Consider the following 26623-nt stretch of genomic DNA (forward strand, 5'->3'; position numbering starts at 1 on the left):
TTCTGGTAGTGTAGGGGCTTGTTCAAGCAGTTTATTTTTATTTACTGATGTATAGTAGCAGGTAAAGCAAACTAAAAAAAATTTAGTTTGGGTACTAAAGGTTTTGAACATTCTTTTACTTTATGATTTGATTATTAAGCTGTCAACCTGATGCCTTTGGGGTTTAATATTTAAGAGAGAAATTAACCATTTGCAATTTAAATCGCCATTACAGATAACAGACTTGGTTTTCTTTTCACTTTCTTGACTCAATTTTCTAAAAACCAGATTAAAAACAAGCAAATAAAAAACAAAGAAAAAGGTCAGATACTTTACATATCTGTGAAAAGGGCAAATTTCAAGTACCTCAAAAAATTTTTAAAATCCAATTTATTCATTTTTCCACTGATGTAAAAAAAGCAATTTTTACAGTATAAAAAAAGGTAAAGGAAAGGCTATGAAGGGGAATACCTTGAACAGGATAATTACTCTCTATCCTTTGATGATGCTATGAAATGTAAAACTTAAGAGAGGCTTTTCTTAGTTCAGAGTTTAAAATTTTAATTTGAATTGTGCCTCAATGTAAAAAAATAAAAGTCCCACTGCATACCAAATGGTTCCCCTTTAACATGTGAATGAGAATACTTACTGAAAAGAATACAGACAGTCCACTCCTGTGTTGGGGGCAGGGCAACAGAGGCAATTATGATAGCCAAAGAAATAATTCTGGATTTAGGGGAAAACTGCAGTAATCTGAGCTCTCTCACAGGTATGTGAAATTTTATCAAATTTCAGGTTTCGATTAAATTGTTTCTACAAATGAAAAAGGAGTAATAAATGTAGAAACCAAACCAAAAATAAGACTGTGCCTTCAGCCCTATTCTGTTTCACCATAAAACGACAAGATTTTGGTAGCATGTAGTGATATTACCTACCACAGCAACAAACTTTCTTATGCTACTGTTGTTCTCCTTACAATTAGGCTGAGTGACTGAGCACTTTAGTGTTTAATAATTATTGACACAGCTGTAGACTGCTGCACTAAACTATACAGTGTATAGAAGGGACAAGTCTGCTAGCTGGCCTATAATTCTGCTCATAAGTGGTTTCTTTTCTAAGTAAAACCCTTTTAAGTAAGACTTTGTTTTCCTTTTCTTCACTGTTAACTTGTCATATCACAACTGCAATATTCACATAATGTGACATATTTAACCAATAAGAGTCTGTTTTCCTTGGTACACAATCAAATATACATATATATGATTTGTACTTTTACTTGTTGTTTTATATCTGTAGCTTGGCATACACACAAGCATAAACTAAACTGAACATAATGCATTGTCTGTAAAACCTGCATATTCTCCTATTGGCCACATCGTAGTATAACACACACACACTGCAAATATCCAGTTTATCAAAAAACAAGCTGTATCCTTGTATAACCACTAAGTATCTGCTTTTTCATTAGAGAGGAAAAAAGCTACACAACCAGGAAGTCTGCATAAACTTACCCACAAACCACCATAGACTGTGTGTACAAATTACTGCACAAACTAACCATTGTATTTCTCTCCATAGATAGTGTTCATTATCAAACAAAGTGTTGCCTCATTCAAATATCTTTTTTGTAATAAAATAAACAGAATTCTCTAAAACATTAATGTTTGTCTCTGTTGAGGAATTTTGCTTAGTGGTATTTGCAGCTCAGCACAAAGCACCAGGATCTAGTCACAAAATGGTAACCTTTAGATTACTAGGCACCCTCCTCAACAATGGCAAGATGGGTCTTAATTTTTGCAAGTTCAAAATAGTGGATGCAAAGTCAGGCTAGTTTTCTCCCACCTCTCAGCTCCCAAATGCTAATATGCACCTGTAAAATGGTTTAAGTTGAGTTTACATAATGCAACACGCAAATCCTAAAGTTTCCCCATTCAATTGGAGTAGGACATACATCTGTTAAATGCCAGAGAAGTTTTTAGAGTAGGAGTTAAAACCATATCTTTTACACTTTACTCACAAGTGCTTTTACTTAACTAAATTGTGGTCTTAGTGATATAAACATTACAGTTTAGTAATCTATGAATGTCTGCAATTTAGAATGTCGCTCACTATGTCATCCACCTACCCATTTTCTTAACCTGTTTATCCAGGGCATGGTTGTGGGGAAGCTGAAACTTACCCCAGTAAGCATTGGGCATAAGGCAGGACAGTGCACCAGTCCATTACAGAGTGAACAAACACACACACAAACACACAGGCCAACTTACTAACACCAGTTCAACAAACCTGCAAGCCTTTGAAATCTGGGAGGTAACCACAGCACCACACACTATATTATAAATTTGTAGAATAACCTAGGAAAAGACAAACTGTGTTCCATAATTTTAATTGAGTTTTGTTGATGTGTATGGCAAATGCCATAATAAAGGGACTCTTGTGTTTTTTATAGCTTTATCCTAGGATCTTTAAAATCACTGATCAGTAAGTGTCATGCAACACCAGTTATAAACAATACAGTTTCAAATGTCACTCACTATATCATAACATTCTAAAATAATCGGGGTAAACAAATTGTCTTTCATAATTTCATTTTTGTTTTGAAAAAGTAGTTGCAATAAAGTTTTGAATATGGAGTTTTGCCAACATGAATAGTAAATGTTATAATAATGTACTTTCACAAGTACAACTTGCGAAAAGCATCTATTATTGTTATCATATCTGCTCACAGTGGACTGATTTTGGGAGCAGCAATCTGCTTTTTCTTAGGCAATGAAAAGCATCATCAAAACAACAGGGACACTTCAGTCTTTTGCAGCTTTATGTAAGGATCTACAAAAACACTAGGACAGAATATCCACATTTTATGATCACACTGCAGTGGACCAAGGCATTAAAACCTCTACAGAGCTGGAACTTTAGGCGACACCGCATGATTTTCAAGCAACTGAATAACCTTTTCGATAGGAAAAGAAGCTCTAATCAGCAATAGCAAACAAGTTGCAGATTAACATTAAATGCAAGTCAAAAAATAATCTACTGTAGTGCCATAATTTGTTAAAGCTACTACTATAAGTAGGACTTAAAAACAAAAACTGTCAGGAAACAGCAATCACACAGCAAAATTGACAGGGTAACATGAATGTTTTATAATGTTAAAGGGAAGTTTTTCATATCTAAATTTTAGGTTTTGAATTAACACCAGAGTTGTTTCTATGCACAGATACAACTCATGTTAATTCAACACTTAAAAGTGTAGATTCATGGAAAAAACGAAGTGCACTTCACCCTGTGTAATGCAAGCACAGTTGGCCCTCTTTGTATATGTAAATTCACTTCACAGCAATGGTTACCCCAATCGCATCCTAAAAATACTAGACCCTGTGCCAAAATGTGTTTGGGGAACCACCACAACCTCGTGGCAGCTAATATTCATATGTACACTTTGACTGCCTAACATTTTATTTCATAAAACACATTTTTCATTCATCTATATGATATTTCAGAATTAAGGGTATTATAATTCTATCATTATTTGATAGGATATTAAAAGCTATTTAACCAGTTTTGGACAACAGCCTGTCTTTCATTTCTTAAATTCTGATAGTACAGGTAATGTGGAAAATTTTTCTAATTACTGATATGTGTAAAAGGCATCAAGGCGATCCTATTGGGTGTTAGGGGCGGGATTGGGGAACAGAAGGTTTTGTCAATTAAATTTCCAAGGCAAAGACAGCTAACACAGCGAGTTTACAGAAATAATGTTAAGTTTGGGAAAAATGTGGTAATTTTCCCAATTTACAATAATATGTTGACATAAAACAGGTGTAAAATGTGGTTACAAACATATTTCAGTTGTGCTGGTCTAAGAATAGAAATGATGAATGTTTTATGACAAAAATATTTTATCTCGGAATGTTCATTTCTATTTTTTTTCAGCAACAAAACAAAGATTTTCATAGATTCTTTTTGTAGACTCATAAAAACATAGCAATATACAATTTTTAAACATTAGCCGTTTAATAAAACTACCTGTATAGGCTTTCTAATGAAAAGGCTAATTAAAATATATCCAAAAGTAAGCCTGGTATAATTTTTGAATGGATAAAGAGATTACTTGAAAATACTCTAAACAGAAAAATGAAGACCAGACAAGCTGAAAAAAAAATAACCTAGGCCTTTTTACAAACAAGGAGCAGTATGTATTAAACTGGAGAATGGGTATTAAATTTGGCCTATTAAAAATACTCAAAGTAAAACAACTTTAATCATATACTGTACCATCCTGAAAAACAGTTGATATCTATGAGACAGCTAAACTTTGTGTTTCTAATCTACAAACAAGCAGAAGCAGCTTATCTAGCGTTATCTTCCCATGCCATTCATTAAACCACTGCATTCTGTTCTGATTTTCAGCTACAATTTCCTGCTACAAAGGGTTTAGTAATATACATTCACAGGATCAGTGGCCATGATTTACCCATCAGAGCACCAGGATCATTTTTTTTGGTATAATGTTGATGGCTGTATTAAACATCACCAAAAAAGATCTCAGTACTTTGAAGGGTATGACTATAAAGACACAAAAATACTTTCAAGTGGTTAGTATGTTTTCAATATAATTAGTGTGAGATGTCGTTTAAGTGGATTTTATATAGCCGACTGTTAAGTCTATCATCTCTGTCCTAGGTGCATGTTTTCTTTCAAACCTATTACCGTTTATAATTAGACATTTTTAATTAAGACAAGTTTAGTTACTAAGTTCTAACTTTGTTACTATTGAAATGTCAACCTTTTCCCCCACTTTTTACAGAGCAACAAACATTTTTTTGGTTTTATACATGGTTCAAGCTTTCCTCAACAAGCTTCTTTCAAAATAAAAAAACTAAGCAGATTTGTAATTTTCTAGCTATTTAAAATGTTGCTTGTGCTCAAGTTAAGTAACTGTTTCTTTTCTGCACTGATTCTCACTTGCGCGTCTGTTTTGTGAAATATAATTAAGAGACAAAAATTAAAATTACATAAAAGTCATTTATTTATGGTAGTATCTTGCTGTAAGCAAAGTGACATCAAAAAGTCAGTTACTTAAACAAGGAACAGTAACACATAAATATTCAAATAGAAGCAATTAACAAAGAAGCAAATGACAACATAAACAATATGTTGCTTCCAAAGGTAGTCTGGAACTCTGTTGTGAGTGATGTGAGAGAGGTCACTTTACACACACACAATGTGTTTCAGCAATCGGAGGCACCATGCTAGGAGTTTGCATGGTCTACTACTTCACAGATGAACTGTTGTAGCTTAATGCTTCCATGTCAAATACTACCACTTAACAGTTCACTAGCTCAGATCTAGAAAAGCAGAAATGTCACATACTGACTTGTGGCTAAAGTAGCATTCTAAAAAAGTGTTATGCTTTAAGTCACTGAACTTATGACCCACTCTATTACCAAAGTTTGTTGATGAAGATTGCATGGCTTGTGCTTGATTTTATGTACCTGTTAAAAACGAAAATGGATGCTGCTGAAATCCCCAAACGCAAAGTGTCTACATAGTGTACATTCATAATAAAGCCTGAAGCAAGAAAATATGGTAATGAGCACTAAGTAAACTAAATGAAAATACAAGATAATTGTCCTTTTGTGGAACGTGCAAAAACACACAGCATTTCTATCAAGACAGACTCACTCACTGTTCACCAATAGAATGACCTCAAATGAGAATTTGCCATATATTCCATGTAGCACTGCAGACAGCTAATTCAAAATAAGAATTTCTCAGTAGCTAGTTTGAAGATGTATTGTTATTAAAAAAAAAAAAGATTTTTTCCATTTCCATAAAAAATGGCTGGAAGACAGATATTTGTTGTCACTTTATTTCACAGTCATTCAAAATGAAAGACTGCATTAAAGAAAACAATTTTCTTTACTGCATGGTTAAAGTAACATATTATTCAATTTACTTTTAAATCAAAATCCACTATAACAATAAATCTTATGAGAAAACCAACTGATATTAGCCTTTATAAATGTGTGTGGAAGTGCCAAAACAAATAATGTAACTTTAATTCAAGCAGTGACTTTATAATCAACGTAGTGCAATTTAAAGTTGCAGGAGGCCAAGGCCTAACACACAATATCAGGTTCCAATCCATCGTAGGGTACCACAAGGGGAAAATTAAAGCCACCATTTAACCCAGCACACTTGTCCTTAGAATGTGGACAGAAATGGAATGTGCATGTTATTGCCATGTAATCTGAGGGCACCGACCCAATTCAAGAAGAGACCGCCAAGGCTGACCTGATGTGATCAAGAGATCAAATGGAATGCTCAACAGTTTCATTACACAACCATAATCATGCCCTAAACTCTAAACTGTGGTTCAAGTTTTCCTTTCATTTTTCTCTAAAACTCTAATAGATGTTCAATCAAACATGTGGCCCTAATGCAGGGAATTGTCTAAGGCAGGGCTGTCACTTTTAGATTTTTTTTTAGCTCTACTGGTTTACTTTAGCCTCTATCCCCAACCTTTGTTTCTTATAAGTGTAAATTAATGTTTCCACAGCTCCTCTTCCACTTAACATTTCCCCACCTTAAAAAATGGGCTCTACTTCTCTACATACAAACTTCTCATTCTTATATTCTCAAAATGTGGCACTACATTTAGTGCTGGGAGGTATGGCCAAATTCTATATCACGGTATTTTTCAAAATTATACCGGTTTCAGGGTATTCAACATTGTTTTTTTTTTCCATGCATGAGTGGATGTTAACCACATTTTCCACTGCAATTACTACAGTAGACTGGCTAAGAATAAACTATTCCACTGTCATGAGAATTGAACATTGTACAAAAAAACATTTTAGTGTGCACACAAGTATTAATAAAGGTTTGCATGGCATCATAAAGTGATGGCACTAAAGGCACTAATGAAGAGAAGGAATCACACTGTATGACAGTTGCAGTCAAAATACAGAACCTTTATATTGAACAAATTTTGCAAACAACTTAAACTATAATTTTGACAACATATTTTCAACTATCCAAAGAAGTATTTAGACTTAGTAAAATATCCAGAGGTGCTTGTCAAAAGTTGTATTGCACTGAACATGTCTTAGAAAAGGAAAAAAAAGTCAATATATTTTGTAAAACAACTACACTTTCTGTTAATGTTAACAATCTCTGTCCACTGACTGTTAAAGTGACTTTTTAAACAACTTTGCCATCATTAAACTGTATAATAATTAAACTAATAAATAATAACAAAATACATAACAGTGCAACTTCCAGTAATAATACTAATACTTCAAGGCCTTAAGCCCAGGTACATTAATTACACAGTATTCACCAAATAAAAATATAAAATAAAACAAGTACAACTTGGTGATGACATCTTTACCAACTAATCCAACATACTGCAAATTACATTAATATAGACCTTGCTTCAAGCTAAGTTATATACATAAATAATAAAACTGCAACTTGCATTTATAATGCTATTTGTGGTACAGCGGGTCTGCGGCTTAAAAAAAAAATGGCCAGTTTTTAAATTCAGTTAGCTGTGTTCATCTCCGTAGGCGCGACTGCACGACCGCATGGAGTTGAAGAGGTAATTGGGGCGAGTCGCACTTGCAAGTGGTGCGATCATTCTCAATTGCTTCAACAGCTTCCTAAGACATTTGATTAAGGACCTGCGTCCTCAGATACATACTGTATATTTATGGGCCGGCATGATGGGGGAAGGAAAAAGGAGAAGACAGAACAGAAGGAGGTTAAAGAAGGGAAAAGGCAGTCATAGGAGACAAACCAGACACCAGGAAGGAGAAGGCAGCATGACCTGGGGCTCTGTGAGGGAGCGCAGGCTGAGGCGCTCTAGGGGCTGGCTCGTCCTACTGAGTGTGTAGAGTGGGGCAAGCAAGATGTAAGACAATAATAATAATTCATTTTATTTATAAGGCACTTTACATTAGTAGTAAATCTCAAAATGCTACATAAAAAAATTTAACAAAGACAAAACAAGATAAAAACAGAGATAAAACAATAATAAATAGTGGCATTCTGTTGTGTTCTCAAGTTCTCTGGTAGGGCATTCCAGAGCCGTGGAGCAGCGACTGAAAAGGCCTCCCAATAGATTCGAGAAGCGACTGAGTGAGCGTGAAGGAAGACGGGAGATGTGCTGACCTCGGTCGGTCTGACTGCGCAGTGTGGTGGCTGCCAAGCCGGAGGTTGGCAGAAAGGAGTTTGTGCTGCAGAGGCTCCGTCAGCAACACCAATGATGGGTGAGCCAGAAGGTGGTGGGCTGCAATCGGGTGAGGAGAGAGACTACATTTTAACATCTAGATAGTGATAGATAGATACTTTATTAATCCCAAGGGGAAATTCAAAAAAGTAGTAAAAACAGTAAAAATAGTAAAAATAGTAAAAAGTGTCCAGGGAGCGATTCCACATAAAAGAAATTGGTAAATGTGATCAGTGAAATAGAGAAAAAAAAGGTGAAAAGATAAAGTCATACACGGAGCTGCTGGAATGGCTGCCACTCACTGTGGCGCCGGAAATTAAATAAACTTGCATTTATAACAAATGCATGCACTGCATTTATCTATGTTAATGGATTTATTTATTATGGACTTTATCACCACGTTTCACTGGTTTTATGGATTTGCTATTTATTTGGGTGTTTTTTTTTTAAACACTGCACAATGGACACTTGGTTTTACTTTTGACTGTTTTTAATAAAAGCACTTGAGCACTTTCCACTATCCCCTTGGCTTCAATGAGATCTGTCAGGTCATCTTGGTCATAACTATCGAAGGTGTTGGTTCAACAGACTCCCATGTGGGAAGAGGGAGTTTGCAGGTGACCAGGTAGATCACACAGTACTATAGAAACAGCAGTCACACATTTTAAAATAATAATGGTCCACATCCGACCTTTTAAAAACCAACTTTCTCCAGACAACAGACATGACTCCGTTTTTGGCAAAAGTTCTTCTGTGTCATCATGTTCAACTTTATCATCTGGTACAGCTTCAGTTTCGGAATGATCTCTGTCCATTTTCACAGCGCAATACCTCCACTAATGCATGTACTCCACTGCATTCATGTTTAGCGGTATAGCAGTGAAAAAGGTCCCCCCTTAAACAGTTTCCCGCTGTGCCACGTTCCAAACATTGTTTAGGCTATTTAAACCGGTGTTGCGGTGTAAGAAAAATCCATACCATAAAAATAAAAAATGGTTTTCAGTATGAACCAGTATACCTCCCAGCACTAACTCCATTGAGAGATATTCCGGTACATGCCCGGCCTTGTAGTTTTACACTGCACTTTTTTTCTTTGAGCTACTACCATTCAAGGCATTTTAATCAAACACCTCTATCACTTTTTTCCTCCCTGCTACTTCTCTTCTTTTTCTGCTTTCAGCTCTGCTCATACAGTGCTGCTGTCCCTTAAGTCCTACATTATTTGATCCTTAACTCCCGACAATAAAAAGGGTTCCCAAACTTAGTTTATAACCAACCCCTACCTTTCAGGCTTCCTTGAACATTTCCTCTGCTCCTCCAATGTAAACAAAAAAGAAATTAAGGAAAATTGCTGAAGTCAAGACAACATCTGTAAAACCAAGAGGAATTTCTGATGAATCTGCTCAGAGACTGGTCAAGTATGCAATGTGAACCACCCATACCACTACAAAGAATCTGCAGAAAGATAATTGTGGTGCACTAATGCATTCTACACCTTTGCTTTCACAAATATGATTTGGAGGAAAAGTCATCCAAAAGAAATCTTAAATGTAACCTTCTCACAAAATTCAGTCTGTTAAGTATGAAACACAACACTTTAAGCCAGAGTTTTTTGCCAAACAAGTGATTTGGGGGCTCAAAAAATTAAAAACTTTACTTTTTTTTGGCTAAAATAACCAACAGTATTTTTGAAGAAAAGAAAGAATACCATGCCAACTGTTAAGAGTGAAGGCAAATGTGTTATCTGCTGGAGTTGTGTGGTATCCAGCAGCACTGGAAATACCATGCAAGTAAAGAGAAGAATGGATTCTTCCAAGTATCAACAAATCCTCGAAACTAATGTTGTACCATATATGAAGAAACTGAAGCCGAGAAGAGGTTCGTTCATTCAAAACATACCTCAAAATACATAAACTAACCACTGACATACCTCTTGGTCTTTTCTACACATCCAGGCTTTCCATTTCCTTATCTTTCCCTCTTTGGCCTATACAATAGTATTGTATAGCCCTATAACCACCAAAACCACACACACACACACACACACAAATTTGAGGACTACTTTAATGTACAGTGGGACCTCAGTTTGCAAGCATAATTTGTTCTGGAAACAAACATTCAAAAGCACTCATATATCAAAGCGAATTTCCCCATAAGAAATAATGGAAACTCAGATGATTCGTTCCAAAACCCAAAACTATTCATATAAAAATGATTAACACAAAATATAAAGTAAAAATACATAAAACAAATTAACCTGCACTTTACCTTTGAAAAGAATCATGGCTGGTGTGAGCGAGTTTCTAAACTCTTGTGGGATTCCACCCAATGGGATGACATGCGGAAGAGCTTCCCAAAACAGTAGCAGTTCACCGTAAAAGCAAATCCGAAAAGATTGCGGACATGCTATAAGCACCTGCCGTTGATGGGCAATACAAGGAACATTATAAATGCGCAGGGCACAGCATTACTTGGCCACTAACCTGGCCGCAACCTTGCCTGACTGCTGTGTCTGTGTATATGAGAGTGGCAGATCCCGCTACAATAAATAACCGAGCTGTTCCAATTTCAAGCTGAATAAAGCTCGTGTCACTAAAGTACTAAGACTCAGTTTCGTGTTTTGGAGTGCAAGACAGAGACTCACATGTTACAATGCACACACGTGGTCACAATCCTATAGAAAACTGTATGCGCTCGTACGGATGTTGACTATATGAATGAGGTCCGCCGACTGAGCCCGAGAATGGGAGACGATTGCCCATAATCCTGCAGCAAGAGAAAGAACAACGATCAGCTCAGTTGTGATCACATGGCGCTCAGCAGACAAAGCGTATACGTACTACTCATATTGCAAGACCTCGCTCGTTTATCAAGTCAAAATTTATTAAAAATTTCAGCTCATCTTGCAAAACACTCAAAAACCAAGTTACTCACAATCCAAGGTTCCACTGTATAGCCAGAAGCACACGTAATCCAATACAAGAGGCAGTAGGAGAGATCAAAACATTATAAAATTGATAAAGTGAATAGGAGTATGGGAGGTAGGTCATAAAAAAAGCATTCCACTACATAGCACACTGTAGGGATGTCATAATACCAACATTTCAAACTTTGATACGATACTATGTATTTAAATAGGATATTATTAAAAGAAAGTCAACAGCATTTTCAATACTCAATACAGTACATAATGCATGTCAATAACAAAGTAAATAAATTTCAGTTTTATTTGCATTAAAATGTTTACACTGAAAAGAAAAATAGAAATTATAGTCATTGAATGCAAATAAGTAGTGCAATATTTCGTCAAAAGGCAACAGTAAAGTTCTGTAATCAATACCAATGCAAACAAGTTTAAATCCGGTAAAGTTTTTTTACATTCATCAAATCACAGTCATTGCTATGTTCAGCAGTGCTTTACGAGATAAAGCTCCATTCATGCAAACCCCATCCATAAAGTGGGCATCACAGCCAGCCAAATCAACTTAATCTTTAGTCAACCAAAATTCAGTTTCTAGTTTAATACACCTGGGATATAAACTAACAGAGGAGTCGCACAAGTGTTTGCAATTCAGCATCAAAAATTATAGGTTTTCATTATATAGTAAAAGTAATGAAATAGAATTTTAAAATCGTACAGAACAAACTAATAGAAAGTAACATGCCATGGCAGCTCACTTTGCAGCCTAAGTATACAAATTGAGGAAGCAACAGGGTCCAAGCACTAAATAACTTTGACCCAGAATGCACAGTGCAAAATAAAACTGTCCCACTAGTAAAAATAACTACAGATTCCACCTTAATGCACTGAACGTTTAAAACAAAACATGGTTTAACACATCAGCATTTATCATGTTGTATGGTTGCCAATATTCATATGTACTGTACTTTGCTTATTATTTTATGAATATTTTCAATAATACATTATTTAAAGTTGTAACTTAATTCCTGCTTGTCTTTTACTTTATGTAATTGCCTGAGGTTATAGAGGTAGAAGGGAAGGTGGGGAGAAGTTATAAAGTACAATACTTTATATAAACAATGGTAAGTCTATGGTATTTGTGGCATCCTGATAAAGTCTACACAATAAAGAATAAAAAAGAAGAAAGTAGAGTAATATAGAATTCTATCAAGACAACACAGCCATGAAGAAAAAAGCTCTATCCTTACTTCAAACACAACAGTTTACATGCTTATACGGAGTAGCAATGTATGCCCAAGGTACAACCGTATTTTAAAGTTGTTAATCAAAATGCAATAACTGTGTTTATATATGCCTAAGAGTGTCTTATTTTAAATAAACCATAAGATTTCATGTTGCCTTCCCTCCTTCATTAGTAAAATATGCAATTTGTAAACCTATACCCTATATGCCAAGACAAAAAGGATGTCACAGTTGACTGAATCTACCTTTATGAAAGAGCCCACCTACATTAAATCACATACAGTGAAAGGCAGCATTAGACAGCTGAGGTTCTGATCATTCTGATGATGTATAGTTGCCTATGACTGGTCATTCAAATTACATATCACATCTATACATAAAGTACAGTAAATAAACTGCAAATGTAGCACAAAGCTTCCATCAGAGTGCATATGGATTGCTTGGTTAATATGTAGCAAGACTTAAAAGTTTGTACAACAGAAATGTTTCCTTAAAAAAAATAAATAAATAAAAAATACCAATGTAGAAGTCCTAGAAAAACTTACAGAATGCAGGTGACAGGGAATCCGAAGACCTCAAGTCAAAATCTCATCATAGCTTTGATTCTACTGTGAACGAGACATTTGCTGAAGGTTTTAATGATACACTTCATTTACCACTTATACAGCTCAAGCATCATGGGTTCAATTTCCATTCCTGAAGGGTGTCCACTGCATGTTCTGCCTGTGTTAGTTTTCTAAGCAGTGCTCTTTCAATTTCAATTTAGTGTACAGGCAACATTACTTACTGTAGCATACAGGAGAGTACCGTACCTGCACCTCACCCCATCATTCAATGGTTAAGAGTCCAGTCTTCAATTCAAAACGCCCCTACAAACCATCTTTGAGCTTAATGTTGACATACTGGGTGATAACTCAAGAAGTAACTATTTAACAATATTTCAGTAAAAATACATTCATTTTGCACATTTCAAGCTAGTAACTGTATAAAAAGACATGGATTATGTGACACGAGTAACACAAGATTCTCTCTTTTTTACATGGACATTTCTCTGAACGTTTGCCACTGGCCTGCATTGGTCACCAACCAATCCTGTTTATGAGAATCTCTCTTTTGTCCAACAAAACATGAAGTTAAATATTTTTCTCAGACACCGCTACAAAGTACCAGGAGTAAGAAACATAAAAAAAAATCTTGAGTATTCCTTTAATTTTTCCGCAACTTAGAAATAACATACTTATCTCTCGAAATTCTTTGCATTGACTCATGTGTCGGGACCTATGGAATCCATTTAATTTTTTCATAAATTCCGTTTGTTGATTTTTTGTTTGATTTTCAGTTTTCACCGTTTTATTTTTCCTTGATTCTGATTTATTTTTTTAAACTGTAAGCAGCAACAGCTACAACAAAATAAACAATAATGAAATGGCACTTTAAATTCCTTTTAGTGAAACAGCACACTAGCACAACTAAGCCTTATTTTGCATATCCATTTATCAGGTAGGAGCCTAGATCCTCCATGATGCTATACGCTGAGACTCCAGTAGGACAGCGAGTGCCCTCCAAAATTGTAAGAGCAGTTACTAGTTTGATGCATCCTTCTAAGATGAAGGTTAACTTCACTTTTTGAGTCAAGGATATTTGTTACAGTCTGAGCTGATGTGTTCTCAGACAGAAAGAACTTTATGCAAAAGTGAATATGTTCAGCGAGGTGCCCTACTGATTTGAACCAGCTATTCCCCATGGTTTTTCCTACCAGGCTTCCTGAAGAAGGCAGACTTTACCCACATCACTAGTCATGCAGCCTCACTAAATTATTTATAGTGTTGCCAGGTCTCTCCCACCAAACTAATGACATGACACAAGGTTGAATGTACACTGCTAGGCATAACCCCTTTAAAAATGTCCTTGTATGCTTTCAGACAGTATGATGCATTGTCTGTAACCACGCCAAAAATGTCATTGAGATTCAGCTGGCTGTTGTGAAGAAACTGAACTACTGCCTGTGAAAAGGTGGAAGAGTTGCAGCTCTCCATAAGGTTAGCATCTGCCAAAAACCACTAGTCTTCTGTACCTGTAATTGTAATTATGTTAAGTATTTCTAATGATTCTTAACACTAGATTTACCAGAGCCTACGAAAAAAATTTGTAGATCTGTCCTACCTTAAATCGCTTCACACTTCTCCGTCAGCATCTTTTGTTCTGTGTGGATAAGCAGCAAACAGCCTGCTATCACATTCCCCCACCACCACACAGTTTTCTCAGCTCAAGTCTGTTTACCTGCGTGTCAGTTGCTTAGAGTTGTATAGAGAGAGAAGTCAAGCAAAATGACACCTTTTAAAAATACTATATCGTTATTTGGAACACTTGCATTTCATGTGTGTTCCGTGTCTACAACGATCTATGTAAACACATCATTAAAACAGAGATTTTTTTATGTTTTAGTAATAATTGACAAAATGTAGACATGAAGTGTATAATGTGTGCATCCTGAATTCCAAAAACACTTTCACAAAAAGGTACAAATATAAAAGAACAAATGCACTTTTATTCAAAAAATATAACTGCAGAAAATGAACCCACGTTAGGGTGCGACATTGACACCCCTTTGATACGACTGCTTTGGTGGCACAACGGTATCAACTGTTGACTGGTAATCAAAAATTCACGGGTTCGAACCCGGACGAGTCCGTTTTGAGAAGTGAGGTTCTCGTATTATATTTTAGAATAAAAATATACATTTGTTTCCAGTCTGTAACAGCAGGTGTAATTTAAGATACTTGTAAAGGTTAGCTTTGTTTTTTTTTTTTATTCTCTCAGCCACATTCACAATTCCAACCAACCCCCCCACCCCCGCATTTGACACTGCTGTTTTCACATAGACACACTATAACAAAGGTCAACTCAGATTATGACGACGGTTCTACATCGGAGCAAGAATGCACGTTGCGCTTTTGCTATCGCTGTATTTTTGTATATGTACATGGGAAGCTCTGCACTCTACTTGTGACTTTACACTGTAGGAAGTAAGTAAATAAATAAAGGTAAATAACATTTTATCTGACTCTTACATACAAAGGACGGTGTATGTAAGGTCGGTACATATGCCCAAAACATTAGACGGTGTTATGTAAGGATGGTGCATGTGCCCAAAACATTAACATTTATACACTCACCTAAAGGATTATTAGGAACACCTGTTCAATTTCTCATTAATGCAATTATCTAATCAACCAATCACATGGCAGTTGCTTCAATGCATTTAGGGGTGTGGTCCTGGTCAAGACAATATTCTGAACTCCAAACTGAATGTCAGAATGGTAAAGAAAGGTGATTTAAGCAATTTTGAGCGTGGCATGGTTGTTGGTGCTAGACGGGCCGGTCTGAGTATTTCACAATCTGCTCAGTTACTGGGATTTTCACGCACAACCATTTCTAGGTTTTACAAGGAATGGTGTGAAAAGGGAAAAACATCCAGTATGCGGCAGTCCTGTGGGCGAAAATGCCTTGTTGATGCTAGAGGTCAGAGGAGAATGGGCCGACTTATTCAAGCTGATAGAAGAGCAACTTTGACTGAAATAACCACTCGTTACAACCGAGGTATGCAGCAAAGCATTTGTGAAGCCACAACACGCACAACCTTGAGGCGGATGGGCTACAACAGCAGAAGACCCCACCGGGTACCACTCATCTCCACTACAAATAGGAAAAAGAGGCTACAATTTGCACGAGCTCACCAAAATTGGACAGTTGAAGACTGGAAAAATGTTGCCTGGTCTGATGAGTCTTGATTTCTGTTGAGACATTCAAATGGTAGAGTCGGAATTTGGCGTAAACAGAATGAGAACATCGATCCATCATGCCTTGTTACCACTGTACAGGCTGGTGGTGGTGGTGGTGTAATGGTGTGGGGGATGTTTTCTTGGCACACTTTAGGCCCCTTAGTGCCAATAGGGCATCGTTTAAATGCCACGGGCTACCTGAGCATTGTTTCTGACCATGTCCATCCTTTCATGACCACCATGTACCCATCCTCTGATGGCTACTTCCAGCAGGATAATGCACCATGTCACAAAGCTCGAATCATTTCAAATTGGTTTCTTGAACATGACAATGAGTTCACTGTACTAAAATGGCCCCCACAGTCACCAGATCTTAACCCAATAGAGCATCTTTACCCAATAGAGCATCTTTGGGATGTGGTGGAACGAGAGCTTCGTGCCCTGGATGTGCATCCCACAAATCTCCATCAACTGCAAGATGCTATCCTATCAATATGGGCCAACTTTTCTAAAGAATGCTTTCAGCACCTTGTTGAATCAATGCCATGTAGAATTAAGGCAGTTCTGAAGGCGAAAGGGGGTCAAACACTGTATTAGTATGGTGGTCCTAATAATCCTTTAGGTGAGTGTATGTTACTTACATAAAAGCCAGATTGAATGTTATTTACCTATTTCCCTTTATTTATTTACTTACTTACTTACTACAGCGTAAAGTCACAAGTAGAGTGCAGAGCTTCCCATGTACATATACAAATTACAGCAATGGCAAAAGTGCGACGAGCATTCTTGCTCCGATGTAGAACCATCGTCATGATCTGAGTTGACCTCTGCTATAGCACGTCTATGTGAAAACAGCAGTGTCAAATGCGGATTGGGGGGGGGGATTTGGGTGGGATCGTGAATGCGGCTGAGAGAATAACACTAAATTAAAAAAAAAAAACAACAAAGTTAACCTAATTACACTGGCTGTTACAGACTGGAATCAAATATGTTTTTATTCTAAAATAGTAAGAATACGAGCAGCTCACTTCTCAAAACGGACTCTTCCGGGATCCTACCCATGAAGTTTTGATTACCAGTCAACAGTTGATACCATTGCGCCACCGAAGCAGTCATATCAAAGGGGTGTCAATGTCGCAACCAAACGTGGGTTCTTTTTCTGCAGTTATATTTTTGAATAAAAGTGCATTTGTTCTGTTATATTTGTACCTTTTGTGAAAAATGTTTGTTTTAACGGTGTTGACATATATCTTTGTAGACACGGAACACACATAAAATGCAAGTGTTCCGAATAACGATATAGTATTTATAAAAGGTGTCATTTTGCCTGACTTCACACTCTATACAACTCTAAGCAACTGACACACAAGTAAACAGACTTGAGCTGAGAAAACTGTGTGGTGGTGGGGGTGTGATAGCAAGCTGCTTGCTGTTTTCTGCTTATCCACACATTTACAGAACAAAAGACGCTGGCGGAGAAGTGTGAAGCGATTTAAGGTGGGACGGATCTACGTAATTCTAGCGTTAAACCTTAAATGTTTACAGATTGAAAATGTGCATCATTACATATGTAGCTTCATCTACTGCATATCTTAAAATTATAAAGCAAAAACAAGCTAATCTGCAGGACGCTAAATCCAGGAATTAAACAGAAAAAAAGAAAGAGACCCGCTTTTAAGGGCTCATTGCATCTGAGGAGAAGCCTGCTCTGTCCAGGTTTGTAGATGCCGAGTTTATAAAGGCAGAGTAAAATGTAGACCTTGCGTGCCTTGTCACCGCAAGGCAAAACATTTATGAAATCCAGAAACATCACTGTTCATTTTTAAATGGGTACTATGGTGTGCTGGCAAAACTTGCAGAAAAGTTGTCCTTCAGATTCGTAAACTTTGTTTGAACATAGTTAGGGTATCTGATACTGCTCGCTTCGACATTTCTGTCTCGTGCAGCTGGCTAATTCATGTGCCTTTAATGAGAAAACATGCACAAAAAACAGACAGAGGCATGACTGGATTTCTGCAAGAATTCTGTTCGCTTGAAAAGCAACAAACTAGAAAATAGTATTTGAATGATAGAACTACCTATTATTCAATCATTTAATTTACTGGGAAGTTTTGCAACAGTCACCCCTTCAGTCCCTAAATTCCGCACATTTCCGTTTTTAAATGTAAAATCCATTTTTATGTGTTACTTCCATGATTCCGTCTGTGTTTTCCGCATCACGGAAATCATAAGGCCCTACAAGTGTTTGACTAAACTGGTTCTGCTATCCCATTTAGTTGGTATTGTGTGGTAGCAAATCTTGCACGTATCTTGTGCATTTCTGTCCCCATTTGGCATAAACTCAAAGTATTTCCAGATGCCACTCCAACTGTCCCTCTTTGCCAATTAAGTCTGCTGGTGAAGGCTCCAATGCTGCTCTAGCTGCCATCTTATTAACATCTGTGAGTGGAAAGAAATGTGGCTGTAACTATGTCATTCCTATTAGTATCCTACAAAGCTCAGTTATCAAAAGCCACGGTGAACTGGAAAAGTATTCATAAATCAAGATCAGCACACAATGCAGAGTTCACTTTGCCCCAAGTTCAGTGAAATCTTGTAAACGTTCAAGAACTTTGCTGAATTTGCCAAAATGCACTGAAGTCAAAGGAAAAGGAGTAACTGAATTAGGTACGAGTGGATTATAATGTGCAATGGTCTTTTAAGTGCCCCTGAGGGATTGGGAAGAATCTGTTAATACTAGACCAATAATTGAGGCCAAAACTGAGACATGAGCTATGCAGCAACAGTACCAACCACTGCACTACCATGCCAAACGCAACAAGAGATGCAGAAGAAACAGGCTCTTCAGACAAAACACAACAAATAGCCTCCAACTTATCAAGAAGTAAGAAAATATACACATACAATTGTTCACAGGTGTTCCAATCACCAAGACAATGATCAACAATGCCATGCAGCATCTTTTTGATGTTGCACTTTAGCCAGCGTGCAGTCTTCATGAGGTGCCACATCATTTTTGTTTGCAATCTGTCTGTGCATATGATTTGACTTAATTACTCCATCAAGAACAAGGAAAAAAACTAAATTGTTAAAAAAAAAAAAAAAGTTCTATTATAATGAATATTTTTCACTGGGTCTCGTGCGTTTTTTGACTCGGGGCAGGGTACCCCTTTAAGATTTGTTCTAATTGCCACCATGGCTCATTCTTATGAATTTGGCTAACTCCCACTTTCCTTATATGGACTTGGCACACAGCCAGCAAAACTACAAGTGCTCTGGCCACCAGGATTCGAAGATCAGTTTGTGCTACTTCATACCAGCACTTTGAGCTTCGGAGTACTTACAGAGCCTATGATACAGGGGATCAGCATTATATACTCATGAGAAACATAACATGCTTAATCCAGCAGTAAAGACGCAACATACAATGAAACTAACTATGCAGAATGATGAAGCATTTTCAGAACATTGTTGTTATGATCAGCTAGTATACCTTATTAAAAAAAAATTTAAAAAAATAAAGAAAGACAGGCCAAGTGCAAATCTGGTTTGCATAGCAATGTGACATCACAAATGTGCAAAGCAGATCAGGCAGTGACATTAAATGTGATTAAAAGTTCTGTACATGGGTACTACAGCGTCAGCACTTTACTGTCACATTGACCTCACAAAGCATCACGGGGCCCTGAGGAAAAAAGTCCATCTAAGACATATGCTCGAAAAATTTCCAGGAGAATATTTGGCAAACAAGGTCACCAGCAAATACAGCACATTTGCTGTGAAAAACACTTTGACAAATTTCACCATACAAACATCAGGAATAATGTAGATGGAAGAATCACTATCATAAGACTTGAAACAATTCTGAAAATGTTACAATCTATACTTACACGTTTTGAAAACCCTTCCACAGTGACTTTAAATTTTTGCATTGCTTTCCTTCTTTAACTCTACTAATTCAAAATTACATTCTGGTTACATTGCACATTAAATAAATGAGAAGTCAATTACTGTCAGTACATAGAGGGAAGACATGTGGTACACTGCAAACTATGTACATTGGATCAACTCTCCCTTGCGCTAGCACGCAGTGTTCTTCCCCTTTACCACATTGTCATGCCACATTTTGAAATCACAGTGTCAATTATGTACCTTCAGTTTTAATAGTGTTTCATAGCTTTTCACTTTTGGTATAATTTACTATACATTGTAATGGCCGATAAACATATGTGTGGTGTTGGAATTGTCACAAAAAAAAACTGAAATTATGAAACATGCATGAAATGGCGAAAGTGCTTTAAGTAGTTCTTCCTACTCCATAAATTGAAGCAAAAAAGTGACTGATATAACGCTTGATGCCGGCAAAATTGAAAAACGTGTCAATTAATGCTAATGTTCTTCTATATATCTATCTATTGTAATTTTCTTTTTACATTCTGCTTGTGATGCACTTTGTGGGAGCAGAAAGGGTGGAAAGAATGCTATAAGTGAAGGGAGTGGCTGAAGGGTTTCTGCTCTGTAAAGGTGAGGACACGCCTCTTAGGAGATGTGTAAATGGACACGTTAGGAGGAAAGCTTTCTTTTATTGTTTTGGAGGTGCACTCTGTAACCCAGATAAAACAGGGCATCATTTGTTACAGAACAAAGCCTTCAAGTAAAACATAGAAAACTCCAGTACCTATGAATTGTATTTGTTTATTAGGCTGGCCATTACATTAATATATTAATTAATTTGGTTAAAACTATATTTAGTGAATATAGTTTTGTTTCATAAATAAATACGATTATTCACTAATCTACTGTATATAATTTTAAAGTAGCTGCTCTGTTATGCGTTTTTTCTCTTATCCGTGACAGCCTCAGTCGGATAATCAAGGTTTTACTGTATTACAAATATTGCATACTTCACGCAACCTGCAGTGGGCAACACTGCCCAATACAGTTAAAAATAACGTCACTGAATTCATTCAAACCACTGTGCCATTAATTTAATAGATTATATCATGCAGTATTAACATATATGCATGTAAATCTATGGCTCAAATGATTAGTTTTTTTTAATGGTCGAGTTTAATTTTTTAATTTTACAAGAGCAATATTCTATTGTAACTTGTATTTACTTTAATTTACTGCCAAAAATGTTTTTCTTGGAATATGATTTGCTCATACAAATACAAGAAGCTGCCAGCTGTTAATTTTTGGACATATAAGGAAACCGGATATTTACACCTATTACATTTATTTATGAAGTTTTATCCAAATTGACTGAATAATCAAAATGGTACAGAACAGTCCTTTCTAAATTATAGGTTTAAACCCATTTTGGTCAACTGCAAGCAATTCACTACATGAAGATTTTCTGAATATTCTTAGCTGAATTAAAAAGAAAATGTAAAACTAATGGAGAAATTAAGTCTTGTGAAATTAATGTGGTTTACTGAAAATTACACCTTTAAAAAATTAATCCTTGCTCTCCAGTTTGGAACTAAATAAATTCAACTCTAGAAATGGATTAAATCATAAGCAACCTGGTTGCATGTCAGACAGTATGGTAATTTGCCTTAATATGTATAATATAATTTCCTTATTCTGCTTTTTTTTCTATTTATGTGCTTAGGTTTTTCAGGTGAGGGAAACAGAAGTTGAGTTTTGGTTGTTTTACTCCCTAATCGTGGCACATGTGACAATTGTGACCCTATAAACCTATAAGAAATGGCAAGTAAATTGACTTCTTACCCATTAGTCCACTCTCCATTCTAAGCAACCTCTCATGTAACAGCAAGACAATCTGATAACTGATTTATGAACACAGGATGAGTCAAAACAGAGGAAGATGCACAATCATTCTGCGAAAAAGAAAAAACACACACTGCAACTGTAACAAAAAAGACTGGCCTAATAGCAGAGTAAAGTCTATTCACACAGATATTCTTGACTTTACATACCTACACAGGAACAAAACACAATATAGCCTACCATAACAATTAAAGATTGGACACAGAAAATACATCTCAGGTTACCCTGAATTTCACATGACAATGAAAACCATAGATGTTAACCTGAGTCTGAACGAAGAACTTATAAAAGGGATTTACTCCAACAACAAAAATTGTGAAAGTTAGTTTCAGGCTTAAAATAAACATGTGATTACATATTTTGGGTAGAGTGAATTTTGCAATACTGTGCTTTTAAAAGAAGTAAGTATAAATTCCACACTGATATGTAACGGCTAGAAACAATCTGGACACCAAGTGTTGATTTGGATTGTACTGAGACTCCCTTTCTACATACATTTTTCTTTTCAGATACAATATGTGACTGACCCTTCTAACAAAACTCACACTCATTCCATCCCTCCACCTCATCACAATGTATCTTTTCATCGAGTCTTCACCATGAGCCTACTTCATCTAACCCTGTGTCTCTCCACACCTCTATGCCAATCTCCTCTCTAAACACTGCACTCACCATCCCCTCCCCTCAAAGTACAGCAATTTCACCTAATTTTTCCCCATTTCAATTCCACTGAAATCTGGATCACTTTCAGATTTCAATGGTTAGAAAGACAGACAGAAAATGAAATACTTGTAACACAATTGTTTTGTTAGTACTATTACTCCTAAAGGAATGCTGATCACCCTCAGCAATCTAAAAACAATCTCCTCACTCTCAGGCCCATGTATGAAAAGCACAGAAATATATGACAAGTGATCAGCTTAATATTAGATCAGGGTAAATGGAGCAGTGTCAGGTAAAGTGACTCACTCAGGGTTAGACAATGAGTCACTGATGGGGGCTGAGCAAGCAACCATATGGATGACAGTACATAGACTTACCCATCAGGTAGTTATACTGTGTGTCAAGCCCAATACTGAAACTAACTTGCAAATAATTACAAACACAACACAGTGTATATTATTGGTGCCCCATAAATTCAGAACCCCCCCTACTGATCACTAATTATATGGGATGCATGTGTCCATAGTCTTTCTGATGGGCACCGGGGTGTGTCTCCCAGATAGGTGTATGTTACATTAACTGGTCACTCTAAATGTCCCCACTTTGGTTCTCCATACAGGCGTCAATGTGTGCAATGCTGCTAGAATATGACACCAAATGGATTAAGTGGGAATGGTGATGGAACAGTGACAATAAAAAGATAAACCTAAAGTTTACATTTAAAAAAACAAGTGATGTAATGTAAGAAAAAAGGTAGTAGCTAAAATTAAAACAGTGACACTGACATCATCACAAAGACACAATCCAATTGTATTCTGAAAAAGATGGAGTAATAAAAAAAGAGATAAGTTCATTAATCCATCCACTTTCTATCCTGAACTGGATGACAATTAATGCAGACATTACTGCTTTTATGTCATAAACAGGAACAGAGTGGACTAACGGCAGAGTCAACACAGAATGTACTAAAGCATAACTGAACAGGACCCAGCCTCTTGCACAAGGCTTCACTGAAAGTGGATGTATGTTTATCACACACAACATACACAGTATGTCTACATATCCCTGCTCACTACTAATACTTAGACTACCAAAGGAAAACAATTCACTCTAAAATCATAAGGTCACTAAGCTAACCTTCCATGTTTCTATCCTGCTTATACAGAGCAGGGTCAGAGGAAAGCTGGAGTCTACTCCAGCAACCATAGGGTGAAAGGCAGAAATAATCCCTGGACGAGGTGTCAACTAATCACAGGTTGAACTCGAGTTTATTTGAAAACACACCACCAGTGGCAATACTTAAAAAAGAACAAAGAAAAAAAATTATCAATGTGAAAAATGCAATGAAACATTTTAATGTTTAATAAGGGTATTAAAACTTAACATAACAATTGCACCTCTGAATCATTTAGGTAGATGTGTCTTTTGCATCAGGAGTATCAGAAAAGGAACAAAACACATTACATTTGAAAATCACATGACCACCAACAGCAATCTAGAAACCATCCCCTCAGTGTAACAGCACTAATATTTTATTTCTTTTAACATTTTGATTTACCATTTATTCATAGGCCTTTAACCATTTAAAATCTCATGCACAAAATTAAAAAATTGCTGTAATATAGTAAACGAGTCAGATAAACTTCTAACCTATTAAAACATTGCAGCACAATGGTTTATGATTCTACCTAATGCAGTCCTGGGCCTAAATCTCAACTAAGCTCATCCTTTGCATGCACATGTAAATTTTTAGTCATATAATCCAAATAAGCAACTTACATTACACAAGACAGCATGAACATGTCAGAAAATGTTGTGCAATGTGGTTTAATAGACTAGCACCACATACAGGGCAGAGTATGTTCTGGTTCCAATTGCTGCCAAGATAGATTTCTAAAAAGCAGCACAGAAATTTGCAGTGCAACATGCACAGGTGATTAGGTAAAGATAACCCATACCTTCAGAGTAGAAACAAAGACCCTCAAAAAAAAAATGTACGGTATAACAAACTTATTTTCCTTATGTAAAAATAAAGAAAACACAATAGCAAAGAAACACAAAGGGGATGATGCACAAATTTTAATTCTGACTTTCTGATATAAACAAAAGCAAAACTGTAGTAATGTGTTCTTTTGGGATGGGTTAAACAACGGTTCATATCAAATCACAGGCTAACCAGCTTTCCAACAGTAGAACGAATGGCGTTATCTTGAAATCACTGGTGACCACCAGAAATAATCTGGAAAATTTGTCAATCTCGGACCAGTTATTTCCTTGCTATCTACAAAATGAAAAGAGTGGGGTAAGAAGTGTGTTGCATAAAAACGGGTAATTATACTCCGGACAGCAAGCCCATCTCATACCTCCAAGCCCAACAGGAATCAGGTGGAGCAACTGGACCAAGAATACCCCCTTACACAGCGCAACACAATCCAACCCCAAACTGTAAAGGACTACTCGGTCAACTCAACTTGAGACAACCTGAAAGAGTTGCACAACCATTTTTCCACAACCAAAAGGTTGCACAACCATTTCTCCCACTCGACTTCAACCCAGTAATCTAAAAAGTGTAATTACTCGACACAGTGCATATACAGGCTGAATAGAACTTTGTAAACAATAAGTAAGTGAGTACACACAATAAGCGCGTACGGTTCTCTCGGCCCCGCACCGACTCCCTTAACTAAGCGCATGCAAGTCATATACCAACATAAATACAGGCAACACTGACAAATGCAATATCAATAAACGCAGATGAAAACAATAAGCGAGCCATGCATTCCAAGACCCTGTCCTGCTCCAGGCCCAGACACCGAGACATCGCACTCCCCCAGCACAGAGCCCCGACTCGGCAGCACAGTCTCCCGAGCAGCGGCTGTAAACACGGCCTCAGTAGGCTGCTTCGGCTACTCTCGCAGCAGGCTCGGGGAGCTATGTTAAATGCATTTGCTGCCCGCGTCGTAGGCATCGGTGCCAAGCAGCTATAGTGGGTGCCAAAAGCTAGGTGTTGGGGCTGCTTGCGCCCCAAATCGTAGCTGCGTACTCCCGGCCAGTAGCGCCTAAGCGGCGCCGGGGAGGAGGTAGAGACGAAGGCGGGGGGGGGGTGTCCCGGGGCCCAAGCCGGTGCGGGAGGAGGGGGGATCCCATCCTGTGTCCCCCCGCAAAGGAGGGGGTACGACACTGCTCAGGGCCCGAGTCCCCAGCACCAAGCAGCGGCTGAAATCGAGTTTTCTCCGATTAATCGAGAAATTGGTTCGGGGGGCGAAAGACTCACCGAGACGGCGGCGGAGACGGCAGCGCGGGGTCTCCAGCTCAGGCCTGCACGGGCTGGCTGCAGGACCCGACGAGAGGGAGGGCGGGGCGTGGCGGGGTGGAGGAGGCGGGCCGGAGATATGCCTGAGTAAAACGACAAGGAAATATAGGAGTAGATTCCACTCGCAGAAGCAAATGTCAAGTTAAAAGTGTAACGAGCGGTTCGTGCTTAAAAATGCAATTGCAACATGAATGATCGCTCGTTTGGTGGTTCAGAGCAGATTAAACAGACATATAAGCATCACGCATGTGCAAAAGAGATTCGGACCTGAAAATACAAATGCATTTTTCACCAGACGCTACTGACAGTTACAGTTAGAATCACATTTATTGGCCAAGTACGCTCGAAAGCAAAGAATTCGACTCTTTTTTTCAAAGACTGCCCAAGTATTGCTGCATAGTTTACCTTGCTTTGGTCCAGTAGGCAATATACAAGAACACATTGCTATATATAAGTCATGCTATAAAATCAAATTAGTAACAAATTTATATACATAAAAACTGAATTCTTAAATAATTATTTGTTTCAACAAAATTGAATTTGGCATATTTAAAAGTTTTGCTACTGTTGGCATAAAACTATTTCTGCTTCTATTTATTTTGAATATTGGTAGTAAATATCACCTCCCAGAAGGTAAAATTTGGAAATAATTATTAAAGCAATGTATCTGGTCCTTTACAGTCTTA

The 26623-nt window shown here is 37.1% G+C and overlaps 1 protein-coding gene across 4 annotated transcripts in view; it reads right to left on the minus strand.

Moving 5' to 3' along the window:
• The window catches only part of bicra (BRD4 interacting chromatin remodeling complex associated protein), a 147001-nt gene extending 121027 nt beyond the window's left edge, over positions 1–25974 (minus strand). For 2 of the 4 annotated variants that reach the window (XM_039768281.1, XM_039768277.1), the window contains exons 1-2: positions 25899–25936; positions 21902–22011 (exon numbers count right to left, since the gene is read on the minus strand). The gene's annotated coding sequence lies outside the window, so the exon portion shown is untranslated. Of the gene's footprint in view, positions 1–21901; positions 22012–25898 lie in introns of all 4 variants that reach the window. The other 2 variants (XM_039768280.1, XM_039768278.1) reach the window with 2 other exon arrangements.
• Positions 25975–26623: the final 649 nt, after the last annotated feature.

The sequence above is a fragment of the Polypterus senegalus genome, chromosome 11 (assembly GCF_016835505.1).
Source record: "Polypterus senegalus isolate Bchr_013 chromosome 11, ASM1683550v1, whole genome shotgun sequence".
In the NCBI taxonomy this organism is placed as follows: Eukaryota; Metazoa; Chordata; class Cladistia; order Polypteriformes; family Polypteridae; genus Polypterus; species Polypterus senegalus.